The sequence below is a fragment of the Anser brachyrhynchus genome, assembly GCF_964034855.1.
Source record: "Anser brachyrhynchus genome assembly, chromosome: 3".
Lineage (NCBI taxonomy): Eukaryota > Metazoa > Chordata > Aves > Anseriformes > Anatidae > Anser > Anser brachyrhynchus.
Genome location: NC_137696.1, coordinates 71494314 through 71520689, shown reverse-complemented (window position 1 = coordinate 71520689; position 26376 = coordinate 71494314). Strand labels below are relative to the sequence as shown.

Below are 26376 nucleotides of genomic sequence, written 5' to 3'. Positions count from 1 at the left end.
TATAAAATAAGAAGTATACCAAAGTGAACTAAGAGTATTGAGTTGTGTATGCAATACTTATTTCTGAACTGTAGTTTCTAGCGCCATTTAGACTGCTCTCAGAGCATAAATGTAAGGCTTCTCTTAGATTACTCCTCAGCATTTTGTACTATCAGTTGAAGCAAGCATTTCCAGAAAAAAAAAAATTGCTGATACTTGGTTTCTTTAGCACCAATGGCAGAACGAGGTCACTGCTCCTGTGACTTGCACAATTTCATGGAAACCTGATTATTCCTAAAGTTTATTGTGTTTTATTCCGTAATTCAAATAGCACCCTCTACTGGCCAGTCCACAGTCATCTGCTGCCACCACCAACACAGAGGCATCTCACCTTTAAGTAAAATGTCTATACAGTGATCTGTCCTGGGAAATTGAAGAGTTAGAGATTAGTGTGGAAGTGTTGAGGTGGGCATAAGAAACAAACATATATATATATAATACATACTTATATATATTATATATATATAATGCATAGAACTGTTGGGAAAAAGATATATGCTGTGTTGTGAGGTTCAACTATGAATTTCAATAGAGTTTGGCTATTTTACACCAAGACACAGTCTGGCCACAACTTTGTGGTTAGTTTCTAATTTAGATTTCAATAGAAGTTGAGTGACTGAGCAGGAAACCATGTCCTCCTTTCATTGGCATGGATAATTTCTCTCCAGACCAGTGAAGGTATAAAACTTTTTCAGAAATCTTTGGAAAAACAGCTAATGGTCTCCTCCAAGACAATCCAAGAGATGCATACATTGATTCTGCAGTGCAAGAACAGTCTGTGTACTAAAGCACTGTGGTTTTGGAGGCTTATGCACAGACGATATTCAGGACACACACATACGTCAAGCAGGCATACTAGACAGATTGCCCTTCCTTTCACTCTGCTTCAGAGCCTTTAGTGGGTTCTCTCAAGGTTGAGAGAAATTTGGCTGTTACTGCTTTAACCTCCACAAATGCCTGATGTCATTTACTCACACATCCTGGCAAAAAGTTCTGTCTGATCTCTCACAGTTCTCCCTCCCTCACTTTCTCTCCGTCACTCTCTCTCAATCTACCCTCCCCTTCCCCCCTCACCCTCCCTCCCCCAATGAATTTTCTTCTAACTGCCTATTTTGTTCTTAGTTTTCCATCTGCTTTTCAATTTCTTCCTAGGAGTGCTACAACTGAACTACCAGAAACATTGCACAAGAGACTAAAGGCAGTTTGCTACAGGAAGAGGAGCGTTTGGCACTGCAGTGCAGGAATGACCTGGTGATGTGGCATTTGGCTGACAAGCCACTTTTCTGCAAACCAGATCCAAATAGCACTGAAATCTGTGAGGGTCTTCCTGTCAGTCTAGGTCAGCTTGGAGCAGGCCCACGGTACACATCTGCATGTAGTTTGTTCAAGTGGGCCTGCATTATCCCACCTTTTATCCCGTATCGCTTTTTGAAGTGGTTAAGGAAAGTATCAGCCTTACATACAATGCTCCACTCTTTGATTCTTCTTTGACAGTAATGAGATTAATATGTGATTTGCTCATCTGTGTAATTGATTCTTACAGTAGATTTAGATTTAGATTTTTTTTCTCTGTTGTCAGTATGTTAACCTCATAGAATGTGTAATCAACTCTTTTAAATGCACGAGTTGTTTTTGTTTTGTTTTATTTTGTATTATTTTAGGTAGAACTCCACAGTTTTGCATGGGCATGATATACTAGCTCACAATATGGTTTACTAATCTACTGAATTGGTAGAAGAATTGCCATTAGATGAGAAGAATAATATCTGAGGAATGTGAACACCTGTGCATAATTGCTGCAGAGAATTCTAGTAGAAAAATCTAACTTGAAACATTTCCAAAAATCAGAGAAGTTAGGCTGTATTTGGTAAATTCCAACGATTCATTGCTTGTTTGTATCATATAGAATATCAAACATTTATTTTTTAAAAATTCAGTATTCAGTAATTTCTGGGAGAAGACTTTGTTTCCACTAGTGCACAGTTATAGGTGACAGGAGGAACAGAAGTGCAATGTACTTGCTTTTCCTAGTTGGAAATTCCTTAGATATCAAAGCTGGAACCACTTAGAAGTGACTACACAAATGTGTCATGGAAGAGATGATAACTTCTCTCTTTTCCTGAAAACTGTGGCCCATAACATCAAAACACTTTTCTTTTACTGAAATATAGCCTGATTCTGTAATTTTAGCTTTACTTAGGAAAGAATTCATTTGTTGAAGAATTCACACAGGCCTATTTTCAGTTTTTACAGAAATGGGTTGGAATACATCTTAAAATAAGGTACAATTTCATATTTATGTAGAAGATTTTAATAACGCTCACAGTGGAATCAAGTTATATTTTTGTATTTAAAATGCAATACTGACATGTTTTTCAAGGCAGACATTACATATAATTTTGTATTATCCTTTGATGATAGTACATACAAGTAAAGAATTTTCAAGAGTATATAAACTTGGCATGCTAAGAAAGAACATTTAGAACATGATTGCTTTGAGTTGGAAGCATTTTAAATCATGAGGTTTTTCTATATTTGCAATCAAAAATTGGAAACAACTCTTCACAAAAATATTGGACTGGGCAGTTGACATGCTCTTACCTGTAAGAAAATTAGATTGTTCTGGCAAGATGCTAGCCATCCGTCTAGAATAGCTGTGAAACAGAATTGTCCCAAATATTCCCACTTTTTTCTTTTCTTTTTTTTCCTGGACTTTTGAAAGTAATGTGGTGGTGTACAATAAATTACAATCTTAAAGCAGTACAGAGGAAGGACTTTTGCAGTTGATGTCATGATTTTAAAGTTTTTATTTATTGTAAACCAAATCAACTATCTCCAACTTTGTTATCATTAATGAATGGAAATACTGCAGAAAATCCTCCACCATTTTGAATGATCCAATACATTCCCTGTTCCCTGTTTTGAAAAAAATGTGACATTTTCAAGCTTTTTTTTTTTCTAAGAATAAAGCTTGTTCCCTGATTTCATATCTCTTGCGTACAAATAGATCACATCAGAAAATGGTGTTCATGTTATGCTTAATACTATTTCCACTATTTCTTTAATAGGAGAGGAGATAGTCCAAGCTGGATGTGTAGATGGAGGACCATGCAGTCACAAGCTACTTCACTTTCATATGATCACAGGTATTTTGTGTCCCCTGGCACTCCCCTTGAGAATTCCTTAGAGCTTTCAACCCATCCATCCCTAAAGTTATTGCCACAGAGTTTGGGAGTCAGATGATGGAGAGCTGGGAGGTCCACCCCTGAAAATGAAATGGGAGAGGAAGGTGTCTGGCAAATAAAATAATGGTTGGAGAAGGACTGTTCTTGGAGACTAATAACTGTATGAGGATGATCACACACTCCCCATACCACTGAAGCCAACAACAAAAGCTCAGTGAGGAGGTTGATGTTGTCCTATGGGCAGGGGTTCACCCTGCAGTAATAGTTTGAGAATGGTTGGCACAAAGTAGCATGAACTACAACAAATCAAATTATGTAGGTAAGTTCTTTGTATAGGCAGAGTTTTATATGCTGGTTGAGTCAGCTGTTCTGGACAATTACTTTTAAAGAGAGGGACAGGCACTGAGTCACATTTGTGCAGCTGAATTTGTTGCAGAACAAGTTGCTTTAGGCACCCTTTGTGCATTGTCAGCCTTTTTTGCATCATACTCAAAGAACAGATGGATCGGTGTTTGCAGAGGTTGCAGCTAATGTGTTAAATACACTTAGGACACATAGCTTATTAGTAAGGAAATTAAAGATCATAAAATACAACAAAAGACCTAGTGTTCAGCAAGGCAGCAACTTCAGCAGCTCAGTGTTAATATTATGAATAGTATCAAAGAACTCTTAGTGAAAACTTAACAACTGTTACTTTAATGCACCAGCTAAGATCTTGATCTAAAATAATTTCTGATACTTAAAAAAATCTTAATTAAAACTGCTATGCAGTTCTGATATATAAGAAAATATGACATCACTGAATTTGGTTGATATGGAAAAGTTAATCAGCTGGTACTTTCGGTGCAATTGGATACAGGCTGTAAAAGCAAGCCATAACAAACTTAACATTCAGCCTTCAAGATTCAGGGCTAAATTTCCCAAACTGCAGCTCACACCTGCAGATCATCCTCATGCTTGCAAGAACATGCCACTGCTTTCATGTTCCTTTATTTTTTATGGATATAATTTTCAAGTTATGGATCTCACTAATCCGCATATACGGCATCAGACAGATAGGAGCAATGACTAATGCAACAGTGATTGCTCACAAAGAAAGAAAAGGGATTAAAAAAAAAATCCAAACGATTTAACATTTATTAGGAAATACAGAAGGAGAATGGCAAAATGGGACTTAAATGCAGAGCAAAATTTCAGGATGGGGAAGGTTCATCATTTGTCTGGAATCTGTGCGGGAACAGCTGTCTGCAAAAGCCCTCTTGTCTCTACAACCAGGAAGGAAGTGCTCCTCAGGGATCTTGGCCAGATGTAGAAAAACAGGGAAGAAAAGATAGGGGAAAGCAGCTGCTCACCATTTAGCAGCTGAGGTGAGAAACCCATGACATGAGCTGAAAATGAGGGCTCTCCTGGGAGAAGACATTCAAGTGTCCAGCCAGGACCCTCTTGCCTTTCTGCCAGCACATTTACGTCCATTATGCAGGTAGGGAGAAGGTGCAACAGGGAGACTCCAGACAGACAAATCTTAGTGGAAATGGATCACTAGCTGCTTAGTACATTTTATATGTATGAGTTGTGTCAGGAGAGTCCTTTTACTGGAGGATGCCCTGCAGTACCTGAGAGTGACTGGAGTGCTCCAGTAAAGTGCTCCGGTCTCCTTCTCCACTCAGTAAATATAACCTGGCTATACTACCCTGATATCAAAAGGCCCAGTGGGAGTATAGCTGTAAGCCTTCTAAGACCATTTTAGTTCCTGTGTTGGGATGATACTAATAGTATAAACTTGGCCAAAGAAACCTTTTCAGAAAATACTTTCCTGTAACATAATACCTTCTACCAGGCACTGCATAAAGCTTGTTTTTTTCATGAGTCTACTCAGAAACCTCTTCAATAACCAGCTTGTTTTTATGAACTGTTGGTATTACTTGGATATCTTACAGCCTTTCAAAATATTTTCAATACATCAGGAGATCTACTGGTGAGATACCTGTGGGAATATACTTGGGGAAAGTAGCTGCACATGGAAATGAATTTGCCGGAGGCTGCAGCTCTGAACAAGGTTAGGGGCACTGGCAAGCACGGTTTTGTGGGGCTGACAAAATGGCTCCCAGTAACTGAGCAAGGTAGTGGGAGAACCGTAAAGGTAACTCAGGTCTGTCTGAACGTGATGCAGTCATAGCTCTGTCTGCAATGTAGACATGCCTTTGTAGTGACTGCTTCCTACTCCACACGCTAAAAAGCAGAAGAGTGGCGTCTACAAGTCTGTCTGTGGGAAGGAGAGAGAGAGAGGGACTCATTAAGTGTTATTATCTTGTGAATAGACTTGGTTAGACAAAACAATAGGATAGCTGATGCTTAGGGGAAAGCTCCTCTGTGACGCGTTGGGGTCTACATCATTAACATTTCTTCAGAGAAGGAGCTAAAGAAAAGAGTGCTGGCAGATCCCTTTGAAAACAGAAAAGCTGAAGAGGGGAATGCAAGGACACACGGGCACAGGAAATACGGACATTATGTAGAAAAAAGAAGTGGTACTTTTCCACGAGGGAAATGCTTTTTTAAATTCTTTATGACTGAAGAACCAGAGAAGGAATCAGGTATTTGGACAGATAAAAGAATAAAGACAGATAAAGAGCAACGTGGATGATGAAGGATGTCCCCTGGCTATTCAAAAATGTAAGAAAGCCAAAACAAAGAAACATGTATGATTTTGTTTGGACCAGTATATTTCCCATGTTAATAAAAATAAAGGGATCCTTAGGAATTCCCTGTAATCAGATGTTTTCAAATATTCCATAGGCTTACAAAGTGAATGGAAAACGTAACTTTCTAAAAACACTAGAGTTGTGGGTTGAGATGCAGTGGAGAGTCAAAGTTGTGTATACCTATGGGTGGTGTTGGGCTGAGACTGATCTCATTGCTTTAATTTGCAAGATGAGTAAGATAGAGGGAAAACTCTCTGATAAAGAGCTTGGAGATAATTTTTGTTGCTTATACACACACTGGTACTACTGAAGGTCTTTGGGATACAAAATATACTGTTTGTCAGACTGCAATTATAGGAGCTCTATGAAAGCACTATACACCTTGGATAACAGTAATAACTATTGAAACCCACCCATTAAAAAAATATATATATATATATTAATGAAACACTATTTACAGCAAATTGAAACAAACGAACAAAAAATCCCACCCCAACAGACGAGTATTCATGACAAATTTCAAAATAAAAAACTAGAATTACAAAACACAGAAAACACAGGTACTTTTTTAGCTGGTGTTAGCATTTAGTCTGTTTTTGTTGGTTTTGACACCCTCACAGTTCCTGAAGGAGAAAACAGAAAAGATGCTAAAATGAAAATGCTCTGCATACTTTCAGAAGTGAAGGCATATTAAGAAGACAAAGGCCACTGTCAGTGTATTAATTTATCACATTGAGGCTCCTCTTTTGTGTCTCCTACTTATGACACCATCTTGTGAATTTACAGCTGACAGACTGACGTTGTCTGGACAAAATCTTCGTTAATCTCATCTTCATGATCTGATCTTCCACCTTCGAAGTTATCTACCCACAGGTACTGCTGAAGGACATTGCACCAGCTAAGGCAAAAAAGAAGACTTTGTAAGAAAATGGCAGAAGACTGTTTAGGAAAATCAGATGGCCATCTAACATACCAAAGAGGAAGGAGAATAAAGAAGAGAAAACAAGCTGATAAAGAGGATGGATGAGGGACATGGTTCTTCAGCCCCAAGTGGGACAGAGGGCAGAGGTCTCTTATCATACTGCCAGCAAGCAATGTCTGTACAGCCTTTGGAAAATAGGACTCTGCCTTCCAGCCAGCTGAAGTGGACAGAGGTACCCTACTCACTCCAATCCCTTGTTGTTGAGGAAGATCTGTGCCATGTATTACAGCAGAGCAGGAAGAGTAGGCATAAAGCAAGTATTCATTTTTTTATCAGCAAGACTGTAGTGCCATTGTCCAACAGGTGATTTTACTGCATGAAGAAGTGAAATAGCTTACGCTACTTTCACAATAGAGCAAGGCCTCCTAAAATAGGAATAGTTCCAGGCACTTTATACAAACACGCTATTTGTCAGGATCCTGTTTGCTTCACAGAGAGGATCGAGGAGTATGGTATTTTTGTGCTAAATGTGACAACTTTCTGGAACATTCCTTGCTGATGACCTTGAACTTCACTCCTTGCAAGGCGAAATGAAATTGCAAAAGTGTGAAGAGCATGTTCATAGACTTTCTTTGACACCTGCTTCTCGATTAACCTCTGCCTCTAGGTAAACAATTGCTGCTTCAAGTGGACGAAAGGGACATCAATGTGCTTACAGCAGTTTGGAAAACTGATTATTTAAAAGCCAACCATTCTTTCAGGTAGCTCTAGTGTGTATGCAAGGAAATTAAATCTTTACATGTATCTGAGACATTTCACTATATATTTTAAAGGATAGGAAAAGTCACCTGAATACTTGCTATATAATACTTGCTATATTTTCTGCTGCTATATCACAGATCCTTTATCATTATCCTGAAATAATAGTTGAAATAATATTAGAAAACAAAGTTTTTCCCCTGCTGGTAAATCTACAGCTTGGCTGTGGACAGCTGACAACCAGAAGACCTTCTGTTAGATATATTTGGTGAGCTAAAAATAGTATTTTGAATAGAGAGAAAGTGGGAGAAAAAAAAAAAAAGTCAAAACTGTTTTGTCACCTTGGTTTTTTTTTTTTTTTTTTTCCTGCACCACTCTATTATGCTCTACAGCATTGTATGTTGTAATGGTAAACTAGCCGTGAAGCAACACAGGTTCTTGGGTATTCCCAATAAGAGAAGCAGAGAAAGGTCCATGAAGCAGAATGAATGCACTCATTTTGTTGTCTACAGTTCCTGCTTGCCTAACATATATTCATGTAAATAATTTATTATCTGTCATTTCTCCACAAGCTTTCATGGGTTTGAAATCCTTGAATGGGCTGAAGCATCACATGCCCTATTTCTACCAAACATGCAGTTCAAAAGACCTCCTGCATTTGTTTTTTGACATAACTCTAAAGATCCAAACACGTAGGTCTTTATTGTGGGTTGCAATGTAATTAGAACAATGCAGAGACTTTAATGACAATGGAGAATAAAAGACAGATTTTCTTTGGAATATCATTACTGGTAATCTCAAGGCTTATTCTTGGTATGAAGATCATTAAAAAATTAGAAAAGTGTATAATCAAAATGGGTGGAAAATCTACATTCTTCACAAGGTCAACTTCCCTAGTTGTCATTAATGGCAAGTACTATGACGATGTATATTTTCATGTTATTCAGAATGATGCCAAGAGTGTTACTTCTAATCTACTTTACACAACACTGAAAAATGACCTATATATCAGTTTGAATCTTTGATCAAGTAGGATTGAAATGATACCAAATAAAATCATAGAAAATGGTAATTCTGTTAATCGAATTTTCATTCAGGCCTAAAGATCTCTTGAGTCATTGACTGAAGCTCTTCTTACCATGCCTTTTTTATCATCTATCCTGAAGTGTGTACAGTTTTTTTTTCATTATTTCTAATGGAGCATATACTTAAATCTGGCTTTTGGGTACTTTATTTTCCAAGAGTAAATTTTTCTGGGCATTTCCTAAAACTAAGGATGTAGGCAAAAAACAACTCCTCTCAAAACTTTACTTTTATATCCAAATGGATTACAAAGACAAAATCTGCTTTCACCACAAGTAGAAAAAAATAGTCAATGCTAAATTTTCAGCCTAAACAAAGTAATGTTCCAAACATAGAATTGGACAGTAATATGAGGGAAACTGTACTGTTCCAAAAACAGAACGATTGGCCAGGTACCATCTGCCTGTTGTATATCCCTCCAACATTATACTACACCTGGGCTATTAAAAAATGACCACACCAACATGAGAGATTTAGCAGCAACTACTCTGGCTGTGTTCCCACATTTCTTTATAGCCTCTCTGGATCATATTTTTCTTCCCAGAATGGAAATGATGAAGAAGAAACTGTTGCAGTGACTTACTTCATGTAGAGCCTGGACTTACTCCCATGCACCACAGCTAAAGGGATCAGAGAACCTTTCTGCCCATTGTTGGCCAACAGAAGTTGTTAGTGATTTGCTCAAAGTAAGCTTTGTGTTCTTATTTGGTTGTGTCTAGACAGCCGAATCCTTTGCTGCTATCCAAGGAATGTGCAGCTAATGTCAGTGATGTATTTACAGAAAAGCATTGGTTCTTGAGCATAGCCTTAACGCAAACAGTGAAAAGTGTAGAAGAAATGAGGCAGGGGATCATCCCTGAGCAAGGTACCCATTTACTACAGACCCTTCAGAGCCTACAGAGCTCCAGGAGAATATAAAACAGACCAAAACTGTTTAAAATCTCACTAATGAAAAAGGTAGTTAATATTTGGTATGAGAGCCACAGGAGGGATTTAGTAAAGGTGCATTTTAGACATATAAACACCTATGAAACACCTTCTAAAAATTACAAGCAGAAGAAGCAGAGCTACCTTCTGTTCTCCACTAGTCAATGGAACTGTCTTCTGATAAAGATTTATGAGCTGGCTTGAGTAATTCTATTTGCAGTCAATGGGTGTTTAGAGTAAGCAAAAATGGCAACCCGAAAGGTCAGTATGCGAAAAAAAAAAAAAAAAAAAAAGCATTAGAGTATTTGAGAAAGGAAAAGAATATCCAGACAATAGTTCAGTTGCTGTGAACCCCGATGGAATTATGGAAACTTATAGAAATGCCGCATCATTTAATGACACATCTTTGATGGCATCTGAAGGAGAAAAGTTGATTATTAGTATTGTAAACTAGAACTAATCGCGTATAAGACCAGATGACTTTCTCATAAAGAGCTGAGCAGATGTAAATAATTTGAGTCAGATAGTGAACATTACCTCTATTTATCACTGTGCAAGAAGAAACAGAAAGGATAATTGAGTTACCCACAGTCACACAAGGAAGGTTAAATATGGCTGTTATTTTCTAGGTGAAGGGTGGAGGCAGCAAACCAGAGAGTGAGATACTTGATGGTAGATACAATCCCAACTTCGCAGTAGCTTTGCTTTTAACTCAGCAATGCATTTGGCATATTGTCTATCCTATACATCAAGTGCAGGAAGACAATATGAACAGTTTCTAACTCTACCTCATAAACTTCCCTGAACAGGCACTGGAGTTACAATAACATCTTTGTTGGCAAACATTTCCAGGCACTGTAAATCTGTCTGACTCTACAGAAGAGATGGCTGATGTGCAAATCTCTAAGTCACTGTTGTTAAAAAACAGAGCCCCTGTTCATCCATCTTGGGCCTTATTTTATAGCACACCATATAAATGAGAACTTAAAATAGTTCTTTATCCTTCCAAAGTGCGCAGTCACTGGAAAGGATAACACAAGTTTACCCTTGGGAACCTGAATCAGCTGAGAAAAGAGCAACTGACGGACACATCTATGCTTGCCTTTGTCTTCCCCTATCCAGGGGTAGCCTCTGTAGTCCACTTTTATGTCAGTGAGCATTTACTCACTTAAGAAATTGAACCTACTCACACAAATGTTCACCAGACTGAGTCAAAGAGTTACAGTCCTTATCACTTAGCACTGGGGAAGCAACGCGGTATTGTACAGGAATGTTCTCAAGGAATGCAATAACATGAGCTGGAATGATCTGGCTCCTTACCACATGAGGCCATGGAGAGAAAAATTGCAATTCTTCCCTGCCTGTAAGCGTTCAGGAGGATATGTGTTGATCCTTTGTTATCTGTGCAGTAAGCATGCATTTATTAGTAATAGCAAAAAGACTTTTTTTATTCATGGTTTTGACAGCTGCTTTGACGCTAGGGCTAGATTGAGAGGACTACCACTTTATGAAGATCTTTAAGGTTTTGAAAGATTTTCCCAAATCTTTCAAATCCCAAAGCAAACAAAATTTGTTGTAGCTAGTGACCTGGAAATTGAACAAAAAATATCAGAGTTAGGGCTATTGACTACCATAGAGCTTTTTGACTCCTCTCTCTTCAGTAATATTATTCTGGATCAGAAAAACTTTCCAGGTGAGACATTCATCACAATCTGGATATTTACATAAAGCTTGATGGGTTGAAGAAAATGTAATTTTTCAGTGAAAACAAAAAGTGTCTCTTTTTTTTTTTTTTTTATTTACTTTTATTATTATTAGTCCCAGCAGCTCTACTTCAGAGCCATATTTAGAAATGCTTGATCGTAAGGTGTTTGGATTTGGCAGGGAATGGCTATGATGCACTTTCCCCAGGGCCTGGGAAAAAGAAACAGACTGCAAAGACAGCTTTCACAAGCTGCTTTGAAAGGTGGTGTGTAATTATAGAGGCTGGCAATGAAAGACAGAGCAGCCTCCAGGGATACCCCTTTTCCATTCTGCCTCTTGCAGGGATTCTTGATTCTACAGTCAAGTTCTATCGCGTCCTGAGCAAGAAGCTCGGTCAGCAGTGAGTGAAATAGCTTGCATCATCTTTCTCCAAGTGCAGCTAAACTATTAAAAAGAAGCAGGTCTAAGCTTCTAAGCTTCTTTTTTTCTTTTCTTTTTTTTTTTCTTGATAGACATGTGACTCATAAATGTCATAGAAAGGAGGAACCAATAAAAAGCTATTTCTACACTGTAGCTTTTGAGCTTCCCTTTTAAGGATCTATGTTTTGAGCACTTAGGTAGTGAGTCCACAGCTGTTATTAATAGTGCTATTATAATTAATTATTATTATAACAACCTTGTATTTAGGGCACCTTACCTCCATTCTATGAACAGTCTTAAGTATACAGCAAATCTGTGTGATGATGTTTAAAAGCTTTGTGCTTCTAAAAGCTCAGCGCTAGGGCCACCTGCAGAGTTTCCTGAGAAATGTACTCTGCTTCCAAAGATTGTTTTCAAAACCAATATTGGCTTCCCACAGCCAGGACCTATTGTTATAAATGCTCAAACTTGCTTGTACCGATGTCCCCTTTCCCTTTGTGCTGTGCAGCCCTGCAGTACTTCTGGTTGCAGAGTAGGAAGAGAAGCACTACAGAGCTTTCAGAACGTTCATTTCTGTCCATCAACAGCACCATCATTGCTAAACTTTACGTCAACTCCAGTGCAAGTTTTTAGCTTAAACCTAACTCTGTACTGAGCTTGCAAACAAACTACCAAAAAAATCTGGACGTCCCTCTCCCCTGTGCAACTATTTCAGAGACAGATAATATGTATTACATTCTCTTCAAAGCAATACCAAAAAAATGGCCTGTCTATGGGATAGAATTAACAGGAAGAATGAGGAAAGAGATGGGCCAGGAAATGTCGAAGCAAAGGAGAATGCATTGGATCTTAAAAAGACTTTTAGATTTGTTACTTTTAATTGCCATTTCCAAATTAAAACTGAAACTGTTCAGCTGAAATGTATTCTGATATGTGGCAATCAGTTTTGTATATATTATTAGTTCAGAACTCTGTAAGGGCCATTTACTTTGTCTTATAGTAGACAGCCCTAGCTGGAAATAGAGAGTGCTCCCAAATCTTCTCCAGGTTCTTCTTACAGGAATGCAGAATTCTGCAAAAGACCCTCCAGAATTTACATTTGCATTACATATAGAAATAGATACAGCTGAATGGGAATGGAGTTTCTGTCACATTTATACATTTCATCACCTGTTTACTTTCCAGATTGAGACAAGAGGTCAAAACACATTGTAGAACAAAAATTATAATTATATATTCAGAAACAGTAAGCTAATTTCTTTTTTTTTTTTTTTGAATAAGAGGAATTTTGATATTCTGCTAACTAGTTGAATTTACTTGGTGCAAAATCCAGAGAAGAAATCAAAAATCAACTACTATCAGTGTATTTAATATATGCTAAACATTAAGAAATAATAATAATAATAATAGGTGTTTTAAATTCAGTAACTCTTCCAGGATTTTTAGATAAAATGAATTGAATGGGGATCTAACAACGCTGTATCCTTTTAAGACACCACCCAGTTTTCATACCTGCAGCTTGTCACGTTTAGGAGGTGTAAACGTATACATTAGTCAACATGCCTGCTATAAATTATCCCACTACTGTGGTGTTGAAATAAATAGTTCAGCATAAAACGAAGGAGTCCTGATGCTTGTCCTTACCATCACAGGAGAGGTGTCTTTAAACACACAGTGAAAAAAAGACACTTAAGTTTAAATAACCATTCAGAGCAAAAGGTGATTGTTAAAAAGATTTTTTTCCTCTTTGATTCTACACCTTGTGAATAACTCATGCAGTTGAAGTTATGTATTAAGTATATTACATCATGTAAGTGAGAGCTGAGAGTATACTATTTTAAATTAGTTTAATTGATTTGATTCTGTTGTACCTGAAATAATTGCAAATGTTTCCTTGGAATCAACTGTTTAATATGTAAAGTATGGTGGGGCATTTTACTGTGTGAAATTATATGTAAAAAAGTAAACATTTTAGATGTATTTTAAACACTTCTGAAGCTGCTTGCAAGTTAGAATGGTTTCTCAATGTTCAATATCCTGTCTTAGTAGAAACGGTGATTTTATTTGGAAGAATGACAATGTTATAAGAATAACTAAGAATAACTACATGGTAAGCCTAGATGAAAATAGAAATGATATGGGTGGAGGATTAAAATAAGGATAGGATAACTAGTAATGCCATAAAATACCAGACATCTAAATTTAGGATAGTTTTGAATGTTCCATGCTTTATTTTCATTGGCTTTCATGTTGTGTTTCATAGAGTTATCTGAATGGAGCTAAGAGCCTATAGTAAGGATGGTCTGACTTCACATACAGATATTTTAGATATTTTTTTTTCCTACAAGTTGTTAACATAATAAAAATAGTAATTCCCATAACTTCCACTTCATTAAGATATGGCTGTCACAACAGTCTATGCTGTGGCAGTGGTATGTGCATTTACAATTAGCTATTAAATTCAAAAGGAAAAGTATCCTCACATAATTTGACCTTTTTCTATTTTGTGAATTGTTTGAGCATTTAATGCAGAGATAGTATTTCCCACAGTATTGTCTGATGATCATTTCTCTTTCTGCAGCCTGTTCCCTAAAAGTTTGCTCTGTAAAGTTTGTACTGGAACTTCATATTTTTCTGATTGAAGAAAGGATGCAGAGTACATTTTTATTCCTCACCAATATATATGCCTTGATTCCCAGAACATACAGAAGGGGCTTGGTGCTCAGAAGGAGCACACTGAAAATAGGTTAGAAGAAGGGAAGAATGGATGAAGCTGTATTCTGCTCTGCCATTCTTTATCTTGGGTGTTGTCCTACAAGCTGAGACTGGCCTGACGCTAGCCTCGTGAAGGTTATTCATCTGGTCTGAACAAACCACCTATGCTCCCTCCACAGTCAGTGGAGGAAGACAGGCATGTTCTGGAGGACTCTTCTTCCTGCTCTAAGACAAATAACTGATTTACTCACAGGAAGGTCCTCTTTCTTAGAACTGTCCATAATGCAAGACTCAAGGATTAGCTCAGACTGCAGGCCTCTGTTTCCAATGGCTAAATCTAGGTGAGAGGAATCTTACCTTCCATGAAATAATGCCATACAAGTATAACAAAGCATTGTTTAGATTCACACTAGGAAAATTTAAGATCCAAAACCAGTTTTTCTAATGAGCCTTCTGTTACTGTGCACCCAGTGAAGCACGTATACAGGAAGTGTTTTCCCCTACTCATCACTACCAAAGGTTTTATGTGTTTTCTCCCCTTTGCCACACTGTCCCTAACTATTTGCTGAAGACTCTTTGCAAAGTTAATTCAGTAGGAGATGAAAGACAAATACACAAATCTACCTGACTAGCAACATTAGAAAGAACAAGATTCCCAGCTGCTTCTTGGCACAGTGTTCTGCCTCCATCCTTATAAAAAACTCAGTTCAGCTTTGGGGTTTGATATTCATTATGAGCAATTCCTTTCTGAAGAGTAAGGATGGGTGTGAATTACCTGACATAATCCTCTTTCTCAGTGATCGATTTTTTTCAAGATCTTAGTGCCTGATACCAAAGAGAAAACTTGTGAAGACTGGAGGTAGAAGGTTGGGTGTTACTTGAAGATCAGTCTATTGCAATGGTGATTTCTTGTTCAAAAGATCTGAATAAATTTAGATTTCAGTACCTTCATATTATTAAAGTGAACATGTTTATTTGCGCGTATGGTTATAATCCAAGTGATGGTAAATTGCTTCCTAAAGTGGAAGTGGAAGGAAGAATATCACTTCAGAAGGATCTCCTTGTGTCTGTTTTCTGGGGAAATAGTCAGAACACTGAAAGATCACAAGGAGGGTAAATGGAATGTGGAGAAAAAAGTAGGAAAAGAAGACTTGAAAGGATTCAGGTGAACAGGGTATGTATACAAACAAAATGAATCACCAAGACTTTCAAGTTTTGTTTGTCTTTAATTTAGGTGCCTGAGTTATTATAGTAAAGAGATGGAATAATATGCAATTTAAAAGCATATTCGCAAAACTGTCTGGTGGCTATAAAGGAATTTAGAATTGTTTCTTTTCTTTGTGCAAATTTTTTTTACCAACTTTATTATTCATTTAATGGAGTTAACAAAAATATTCTCCAAATAGTTCTGTTTTATACTCTATATCTGCATGAACACATGCATATATGTGTGTCTATATCTTTTACAATGCTGATAGGTGGTCAGAGAATTTTTGAAAAAATGTTGACCTAATCTATCTGGTCTATGGTGTATTTAAAAATAAAAAGAGCGATTTTTGGATGATGAAGGATTTACATTTTCCCTTGAGACCTGCTCCTGCAACTTGAAAATCTCTTTGTTTCAATGTTTTGACAAAACTGGTGGGGTGTGTGGTTTAAAGAGGCAGAAAAAATCCTGAAGATCAAAAAGGAAACATTTTTTACATTTCATGATCACTGCATAAATGAACTTTCATACTTAGGGAATCAAAAATTGGCAGGAAGATAAAGTATTTTTTTTTCCCCTAGTATTTTAAAATGAAAGATTCTTTCCTACTACAAAACTTTAAATTGTTTAATATAATTCTGTTGTATGTACAAAGAAAGGGAATATTTGTATAGAACAACTTTATCCATGAAAATAACTTGCTACTGCACTGGTGCTAGACAAAGATGGGAAATAAGTCATAGCAAATACCTTACTGTCAATAATTTCTATAATATTTCTTTCTTATTTTAACTGAAACATTTTCTTTACTGTGCCATTTAAATTTTTTATTTAGGAGATCGTATGAATTGTGTGACCAGCTGATTGATCTGTATTTCCACGTCTTGAAACTAAGGAGCAGAAACAATAGCAGTTTTGCAAGTATCCAACATGATCTCAAATAAGGCAGTTTTTGCTCCATAAAAGCAATTAAAAACATTGGTTTTAGTATCTTTGCTGCTCCCAGTAATACCTCTTTTTGCTCTCTTTATTAAATAGAATTTATGATGAGTTTTTCTTCCAGTTCTCTCCTTAAAGAGTGATTCTTGCTGATTCTGTGTTATTTGTTTGTTTTTGTTTTTGTTTTCAGCTGTCCTAAAGAACTGTGGCATTATCAAAGTCCCTGGCTTCTATTCCCTGTGGTTCCTGATGCTTTCACAGTCTCTTTGTATCTGGTGGAGCCCCAGCAGTTGCCTCTTGTCCTTCTGGTACTGTAAGACCATGTGCAGCTGCAGAGTGCATAGGGGGCTATATAGTTCCCAATAAACACTTGTCTCCAGAAAAGTAGTAGTTTCCCCTTTCTTAAGTGTACTGTAAAGAGGTTTTAAATTACTTTATCCATTAGAATTTAAAGATGTTTCATGTTAATAGCACTTCACATTTCACTTTCCTTTTTTAAGCTGAAAAGGCTCTTGAAACTGTAAGCATCATACGCTCTCTCCTAAAATATTCAATTTTCATCACAAGGAAAATTGTCCTTATATTGCCTTCTAGCTTAAGAATAACAAAAGCCAAAACTTTTGGCATTGATTCATTCATCCAATAGATTGCAACAATACTCCTCAGGGCACTGCATGGTTGTGCCAACCCGTAGGGAAATGAAAGAATTTGCACTGATTTCTCCCTGTGATCCCTTCCTTGGAGGCCCTTGACCACCTCCCCCCTGATTCCTGTGGGGTGGAAGTGTTTCTTACATTTCTATTGGGAACTGGCTCATACCCAAAACAAGGAGAACCCCAGTGAGTCTGAATGAAATCCTGGCCCTGTTGTATCAGTGTCTATTGTGTGTCAGCATGTTCTAGCAGCAAAGCAGTGAATGCTGTAACATTTTTGAAAGTATTTAGACAAATGTGAAAGAATATTATTATTTTGGCTGGATGTTTTCTAACTCCCTTCTGTTTTCCTTCTGGGCTCACTTTCAGGCTTATAACAATAACTAAAAATATGAGGGCAGTATCTGACCTGCCTGCACTGGATTATTCCATTCCAGAAAGACAAAGACATAATCCTCAAATGTGAGGAAACAGACAAAAAGGACAGAGCTTTTAGAGATACTAATGATCTGCAGCTCTCAATTTTCTACATTCAAACCCACTGTACTGTTATTCAGAGCTCTCTTCAACATTTTTTTCCAAATTCTTTTATACCTGTACTAATATTTCTTCTTAATTTCAGAACAGTAGGAAATTGACAGTCTTCCACCTGGTTACTACCTTAATTCTCCAGTTGTAAAGACAGGCAAGATTTATAAGCACGAAGCCCTAGTAACAACGTGAAATTATTTACACACTTTATTGCCAAATGGAAAACACAGCAATTATGTCAAGGCTTTTGTCACCATTTGCCCAGCAAGGCTTGAGGTGAGTGGAAAGGCTAAGCAATCCAGCCAGTTCCAAAGCTGACAGCAGCTTTTCCAGTGTTTAGGATCTTGCAGCAGATGCTATGACTGAGTACCAAACAGAAGGTTTAGCCATGTAATTCCCATTAATTTAATTGCTGTTTTGTAGCTAAATACCCTAGATAGCTCTGAATAGCTCAGCCTCCATTACCAAAAGACGTGGATTAAAATCATTATCCTGATTTCAGAAGACTGAAATATTCTTTCATGTAAAATAAATGACACTTGCAGTAAGGACCATAATAGTAGGCAACTCCTTCTTTACTTTGAAATCTACTTTTGTTCTGTTCCAAGAGGCAAAACTTTTTCTGAATGTAGTTATGCAATAACATTTTAAAATGTTAAGTTAGAACACAAGAGGATAACATACAGTATGAAATGAATGAAAAGAAGAATTATGTCTTTAAGAAGAGAAGGAAAAGGAATGGCTTGTCATCTTCCCAAAGGTGACAGTTTTATTGAAAAGAAAGCTTTCTATATTTTCAGCCAATGTAGTATTTCAAGCAGGTGAATGTGCTTCTGTGCTTTAGAATTTGAGTAATTTGTAGGAGTGCCATGGAACCAAATAACTGAATTGAGAAATTGGTGTCAAACTTCCAAAAGACTAAATAGTTGAGTCAAATAGAGGGCTATAATTTCAGAGAGGACGGTAGCAATTGCAGACACATTTAAGGACTGGCTAAAAATCTATTAACATAAGTAGTTAAAGCATATTTGTATAGTCATGAGTCTCTCAATACATGTTGTTACATGTGGGCTTTATTTATTTATATAATTTTGTCCTCAGAAGGGTGCATCAGAGTAGAAAATACCGTAAGAGATGAGTAATGAAAGTACTTGAAACTCTGAAGTGTTTGACACCTAGGTGCTGAGGAAAACTTCTAATGATAGTATTAAAAAAGTTTAAGGTCTTTGCCAAAAGGCTGTGAAGTTATCCAGGTACAATCGGCCACATAAACTGCATGTGACAGTGTGATCCCATGATCTGAATACTTGGACAAGAGAGATTTCTGCTTCTGAAAGGATTCAGATGAGTTGTAGTATTCTTCCATTTTAAATGTAAGTTGTTATATTTTGAGTGTGTGTGTTCGTGTATGTGTGTGTGAGAGTGAGTGTGTGTAGGGGTGGGGGAGGAATATTACTTTTATATTTATATATATAAATATAAAAGATAAAAGAAGTGTAAAGTTAAAGGAAAAAAATCAGAAAGCTTCAAAGAGCTACAAATTTTGGTGCACATACACAAATATATGCTCAGAGAACAAGAAGTTTATATATGACATACGTATTTATGCCATATACACACAAATGGCAATACTTTCCCTTCCCTTCCCTTCCCTTCCCTTCCCTTCCCTTCCCTTCCCTTCCCTTCCCTTCCCTTCCCTTCCCTTCCCTTCCCTTCCCTTCCCTTCCCTTCCCTTCCCTTCCCTTCCCTTCCCTTCCCTTCCCTTCCCTTCCCTTCCCTTCCCTTCCCTTCCCTTCCCTTCCCTTCCCTTCCCTTCCCTTCCCTTCCCTTCCCTTCCCTTCCCTTCCCTTCCCTTCCCTTCCCTTCCCTTCCCTTCCCTTCCCTTTTTGTTAGGAAAGAGAACATAGGAAAAATGTAACGGTATGATTAGAAGTTAAGTTAGTATCAGGAGCACAGGTGCTTTGACTGTCTTCCTTCTCAGGGACTCAAGAGTTCAACAGAGGGTGCAAGCAGAACTTTTGCTAGCATTGGCCTTTGGGTCTGCTCAGGATGTGCAGCTTATTTGGTTTCCAGGAGGTCCAGTCCACTGCCCTTCTTTTAACTCGGCAGACTATGAATCAAGGTGGCCATCAGTCTTCCATCATACTGAATAATGTTTAAGTAGATCACTTGTACTTATAACCCAGATAGCTTTTAGTTGCAGTCATTAGACAACTCTGCCTCCAAACATCATAAAATGCAAAGAATGACTCCTTCAAAGAACAATATATTTTAAAATAAACGGTACGTTAAACTACAGTACTTTCAATCCCTGGCACTCGATTTCAGGAGTCATTCAGATTCAGTCATTCAGATTCCTGACTTGAACTGCTTTAAGCTTGCATTGGACTGAGGAATATGTCAGGAATATAATCACATCAGTTATGCTTTCCTTCCAGATTCTGAATGTGCTTTCATGAGCCCACTTAATTAGTTACCATACCCCTAGCATAGAAAAGATAATTGCCATCATGAGTCAGGCATTAAGTGAGATCTAGAAATACCCCAGGAGGCATCGAGATTTCTCAGATTTTCAATATTTGATGCTGCATGACTATTGTGGGGTTTGTAAGGATTTGTAATTTCCTCTAGAAGTGAAATGAGGTGGAATATATCTCAGCTACTCATAACAAAGTAAAGGCTTGGGAGGCCCAGTTCCAGCTCCACAGAGATACATCTTGGTTTTCCTCTCTTCTTTCCACATTTTTTTTCCAGTTATGTTAATTCCTTTCTGCTTTTTCTGATGCAGGAAATATTTTTATGCTGATAGCACACAAAAAATTCTTTTTCATTTCATACATACCAGTGAGGTTTTAGCCCTGTTCATTTGCATGAATTGTTAAATGGATGTATTTTGAGGGGTAGATAAACCCTGTTGCCTCCTGCTGTCAGTTTTTGCCTTTTCCACAAAGATTTTTGCTAAATCCAGATGATTCTTTCTGTAAAATATATTCAGGTTAATTTGATTTCTTTAGGTTTCCAGTCTACTCCAGAACTTGTACCTCTGGTTCAAGGCCCTTCATCCCTAGACCAAGTAGTGTAAAATTGTTCAAATTCACATTACTCAGAGCTAGTCCCATCTACCGTGGTCAGAGGACATGAAATTTGAAGTGTCTTCTGGACTCCATGGGCTCCATATGGAAATACAGGTAGAGTTTTCATGTTGTAAGTTGCAGGTATGTTGAAGTATGTCTTGGTGTCTTGTGTGGGTATTGGAGGGCACAGTGCTCCTGGGAGTAGTGATGGAAAATGAAACTGTACAGAAAGCAGCAATCTTAACTGAAATATTATCCATATTTCATATAAGCAGCAGTCCCTTTATAAACTACACCATGATTTTCTCTTGAGAAGAATTACTGTTTTTGTTTGTAAAAAAAAAAAAAAAAAAAAAAAAAAAAGAATCCACACTAAAGAAACACTAAACATCATGGAGTATGGATAACCAGGATGTGGAAATGGGAAAGCTAACCAGGGAACTAAGTTTTTTTTCCTCTGCAATCTCAAGGGTACTAAAACTATCCAAACTTCAGGGTCAAAAAGTATCTCTTTTTTGCATACCATCATGTAGGAACTTTAGTCCCTTTTCAGTGAGAGATTTCAGCAGGCATCAAGTAGCATCTTGTCCCACTTTCTAGCTCCTTCCTGTCATTGGCACTGACCTACCACTGTTAGGTGTATACTTTATTTAGTTGGAGCAACCAGTCTGATGTCACCACTTGTCTTATAGCCATAATTGTACAACTTTCTTTCATCCCTGGAGCACTAGACATCCTCTGAATTGAATGGTTTTATTACAAGAGAGTATTATTTGATCATATCTGTAAGGCTTTACTATGAAGTATAAATTTACATTGCAAAGATGACCTTAGCGTGATTAATTTCTAACTTTTCAAGGTTTGACTTTTTCCCAGTAAATTCAATTAAACAAATAAATACCTATGCATTGACTAAGCTACCTCAGTGTCTGAAAAATTTTATGATTCTTTTTCTCTTCACTTTTTCCCATTATGCAAATAATATTTTCTATAGGCCACTAGCCTAGTAGTATGTCCTCAAAACACAAAAAAATTCTTGAGACTGCAAACTGATGTTGTAATAAGGGTAGAGTTCCACAGAGTTTGTACATTTAACAAAACTTAAATGTGCAGATGACTAATATTAACAGATGTTAAGATATATGAGCTACTATCAAGGGAAATTCTTATGACATTTGTTTGGGTTTGAATATGTGTCCGTGCTGGCATATTATTATCAGAATTTAAAAACACTTGTTGTAAGTACACAGATACTTTGGAAAAGCTAGGTGATTATTTTCAAAAAAAGTACTAAAGACATGTTTTGTTTTGTTTTGTGTTGTTCTGTTTTTTACAGAACAGGCCTTCTATGAATTTACTTAAACATTGAAACTGAGTCACAATTTGGCACGCAGTATTGGGATACATCTAGCAAAAATCAATAGAAGAAAAAACACTGAAATAATTTATATTTTTCCAGTCCCAGATAATGTTATGATATGGGGAGAGGCAGTGCTTTAGTAGTCTGAAACACCAATCATGATGAAAAAACACATGCTATTAATGTACTGTTCTGCCCTTTACTAGTGCTGTAGTGTCCTAGTGCTTCATTCCTTCATTTTGGCTCAGTCGAAAAGCTATTGAATTCAGAGGAAAAACCACCCACTGACTTCAGTGGGGAGTAGATCAATCTCAAAAAAATATGTAATTGAATGGAGTAACAACTAATTTTTTACCATGTGTTATAAATCTCTCTTCCTTTACAGAACTCACAGCTTTGTCTCAGTAGCACTAAATTAGAGTAAGAAAGGAAGAGGCAACTTAACCTTCAGCAGCTGGGAAGATACTGGGTTGTTAACTCTCACCACAGAAGATTATTTTTTTTTTAATTGGGTCCAGTCATCACAGCATGGAATTACAACTGGAAAGACAGAGCCTGAGGCATAAACAAGTCACAATACAAAAATGTGCAAAAATGTGCAGGTTGAAAACTAGAGATCTGGAATCCCAATTAATCGTTTGTCATGTTCTAGGGGAGAAATTTCTCTGCTGGATGGGTTTATGATGCCTTCGTAGAGTTGCGTCATATAAGTTTAAGATATTGTTTTGTAATTGCTATAGCCTGATTTACCATTTCTCAAGTGTCTGTCCACTTAGTCAGATCTTCCACTGGGGGGTAAAATGTTAAAGAAAGAAAAAAAAAAGTCAAATTCCAAGTTTCTTTGTCTAAGAGTATCCATCCGTGTTAAAAGTTTGAAAACAAATTGGAGAAAAGTAAAAGAATAGTATAAGCAGAAGCTGGAAGTGTTCCCTCAGTGTTCCTGACACTTCTTGTGACAGAATTATCTGTCACAGGTTATGAGTCTGGAAATCAACAGACCAGAAAATAGTTAAGAATTAAGAATTTACATTTTTAATGTTCTCAGTAACATGAGGGGCTGGAAGGGCTTCCTTCTTAGTGATTTGGATGTATGCAACTCCCACTAATTTTGATGAGATTTTCATTCATAGATCATGGGGAAAACAATAAAAATTCAGTGGAATCTTTATACTTCTGGGATGTCTTTATCTCTGGAATATCAACTTAAGCTGAGAAAGTAACCTCAATCAGCTGGATGGCTAAGCTTTACATAATCAAATTCATACTGCAGATGACATAGAGAAATTTTGAGCACTCAGTCTACCTGAGCATTCTTAATCCTTGACTTCCCACTTCCATTCCTTATTCTTAAATACGCTAAAACAACATCTCTTCATGATAGCTGTAGAGTGCTTGCCATTGCCCCATATTACAAAGTAAATGGCCAGAGGAGCTAATCTGGGTGAATTCCTTTCCTCTGCTAGGCTGCTGTGGAGCTGACGCTTGCTCCCACTTGATAATCCTCTAGATTAGTCTGGCTGGTGTTTGCTTGCATGGCAGGAAATGATCAGGGCAATATTTTTGATTCATCTTTTCTCACTGGGGACATTTTTTTGTTTTTTTGTCTGTATAGGCACAGTCTCTGGACTTCTGGAAACTCCTATGACAAATGCCCCACCAAGACTCCTTCACCTTGGGAGAAGCTGTAAAGAAATTTTTATGATACATCTAGCACAATCCTCAGCTAAACTTGCCTCAGGAACAGAAAGAGAATGAACTAATTACCGAAGGGAGTCCATTGACAAGTAGTAGGGACAATAGGCTGTCAGTAGGATATAATTTACCCCAGTAAAACACAAGGCTTATAAATACTGCATATATTTGGAGAGGAACTGAGGAGCTGCTGGATATCATAAATAAAACCAGATCCCACATTGCCTAGAGTCTGCAATAATGCTGTCTTAAATGCAAGGCCTAAATTCCTAAAAAAAAAAAAAAAAGTGTTAGTAGATGTGAACTTTAAATGCAGGTCCCACTGGTATCTAAAGAGAGAAAATTAAAAAACAAAAACAAAAACAATGTAGATAGTAGTAGCATTATTATTATCAGAAAAAGAGTAATAGTTTCTGGAAACAGTGCCACTATCTGTGATGCAGTATGAAAGAAAGGACTGCGCTAAAAGAGAAGCCCATATTCGGATAAGAGTCAGTGGGGTTACCTACATGCTAGCGAGTGCTATTTGATCACGTTGCGCTCAGATACCACAGATGTTGTGTCTTAGATGTACAAAACTTTCAACAAAACATTGTGTAAAATACTGTAGAGTAGCATGTTACTGTGGCAAATATAGCAGTCAGAAAACTGACTGGTACAGTCCTAAATGGAAGAAAATGCTTAGCAGGGGCAGGAAATATTGACCAGGATGTCAGCATTTATTTCCATATTCTTTAAATAAAAGTGAAGCATAGGCAAATAACAGCGATGTGCAGACATGACCTCAGTTTAACAGCTATTCCCCAAGGATGACACCTCTTCCAGAGAGTGCTTAATTAGCATTGCAGAGCAAATTTAGCACTGAGAATACGCCTACTTCCTGGTATGGAGTTTGAACTGTCAGCTGAAAGGGAAAAGGATGGGTAGAGACCTCCATAACTTCATTTCTACATTATTTTGTTGTTGTTAAAGGTTTTCTTTAACATAATATTTGTTAATGAACACTGCATAACTCACTGTTTCACTTTGTGGCATTTGTTTTCTCCATGTAGTGAATACAGTGAACACAAATGAACATCTGTCTGAAGCCTGTGCTAAAGTCCACAGATCATTCAAATCTAGACAGTCTGAGTTTTACAGCTGATGCTAAATTTACCTGCTAAAGTGTTTGTAGCTTCAGTGAAGGAGTCAGGCAACGGATACCAATGAGATTTAGGAAGACCAGTGTCCATAGTGCAGTGTACTGAGCATGAATAAATACAGCTAAGTTTATTTATAGCCCTAATATCAGGTTGAGTTGGTAAAATTACCAGGGTTATTATTAATTTTTAGTTAGGGATTGCATACATTTCCTTTTGACTTTATTGTAAAATTAAGTAATCACTGAAGCTTGGAAATAACCGAAGTCAATGGCAATGTTTCAGTCTTTGAAGTAACCTGATGGCTCACGAGAAAAAGAGGATCGTGGAAATGGGCAGACCAGCAGTTAGAGCAGGTATGTTTTCCTTTATACTTCAGAAGACAGTGCCTAAGATCTGGGGTGACAAATATAAATGAATCTGCTTTAAACTAGAGGCTGACCGATGCCGGTAAATGTGAAGTTGTAGGTCTCTTCCAAGCTTTTTTTTTTCTGAGATGAGCAAGCCCTATGAGCACCGGTCTGCATCCCTTTACAGGTAGCTGTTCCATCCTAAAGATGTAAGAGCCAAGGCCCTATTCAAGAACTTGTGGAAGCAAGATCCACAGAGTAAATAAAATTTTGGATTGAGGAAGAAATATGATAATGAGATTTAGAAAGGGAAAGGAAGGTCACTGAGGCTCAGAAAGCATCTGTGCAACCACAGAGTGCAACAAGCATGCTTTGAAATAGAAGGAAGGAAGAAAGAAGTGTGAAGGTTATTGAGACTGATAAGTTTATTTTGGCCCTGTGTAAATTCACTCAGGGTCAGAGCCTTTTGTTGACTCAATCACAATCACACAATAGCCGTGGGATGCTGTTGGGCAGGACTTTTCCTGAATTACCTAGGGTGCTCAGTCACAGCAAAATTCACAGGGAACTTGAGTCACCTTTGTCGTTACTGTGATCTGGCAACAGGATAACTGCTTTCATAGCAGTCCCACAGAAATAAATATATATACCTCAGTCACACAGTTTGTGAAATACATCTTTGTGAGACAAAACACTCCGCTGGTGTCTAAAATTCCCTCCAAGCAAAAAGAAAACTTCCTATGCAAGATCACTCTAGCAAATTAAGTCCTACCTTGCCAGTGGTAATATCAAAAACCCAGTGTCAACAAAGCAACATGACACTAAATCTATTGCTTGATAATGTGCCAGCATTCCAGCAATGGACTAAGTAAAGTTCTTAAGAAGAAAGTTTATATTTCTGGTCCTACAAACATACTGCATACGTACACAAAGACAGACAAGAAAGATACATTAAAATTCCAAGGCATGTGCCAGGTA

General features: G+C 37.4%; 1 long non-coding RNA gene across 2 annotated transcripts; it reads left to right on the top strand.

Annotated features, from left to right (window-relative positions):
* Positions 1-3192: 3192 nt before the first annotated feature.
* On the top strand, positions 3193-24195 carry LOC308193548. 2 transcript variants are annotated; one of them, XR_013949723.1, is made up of 5 exons: positions 3193-13457; positions 16790-16907; positions 17875-18059; positions 20798-20971; positions 23830-24195. It is a non-coding gene; the product is annotated as an uncharacterized lncRNA (long non-coding RNA). The 2 variants fall into 2 exon arrangements; XR_013949724.1 differs by having other exon boundaries at positions 16790-18059.
* The last annotated feature ends 2181 nt before the right edge of the window (positions 24196-26376 follow it).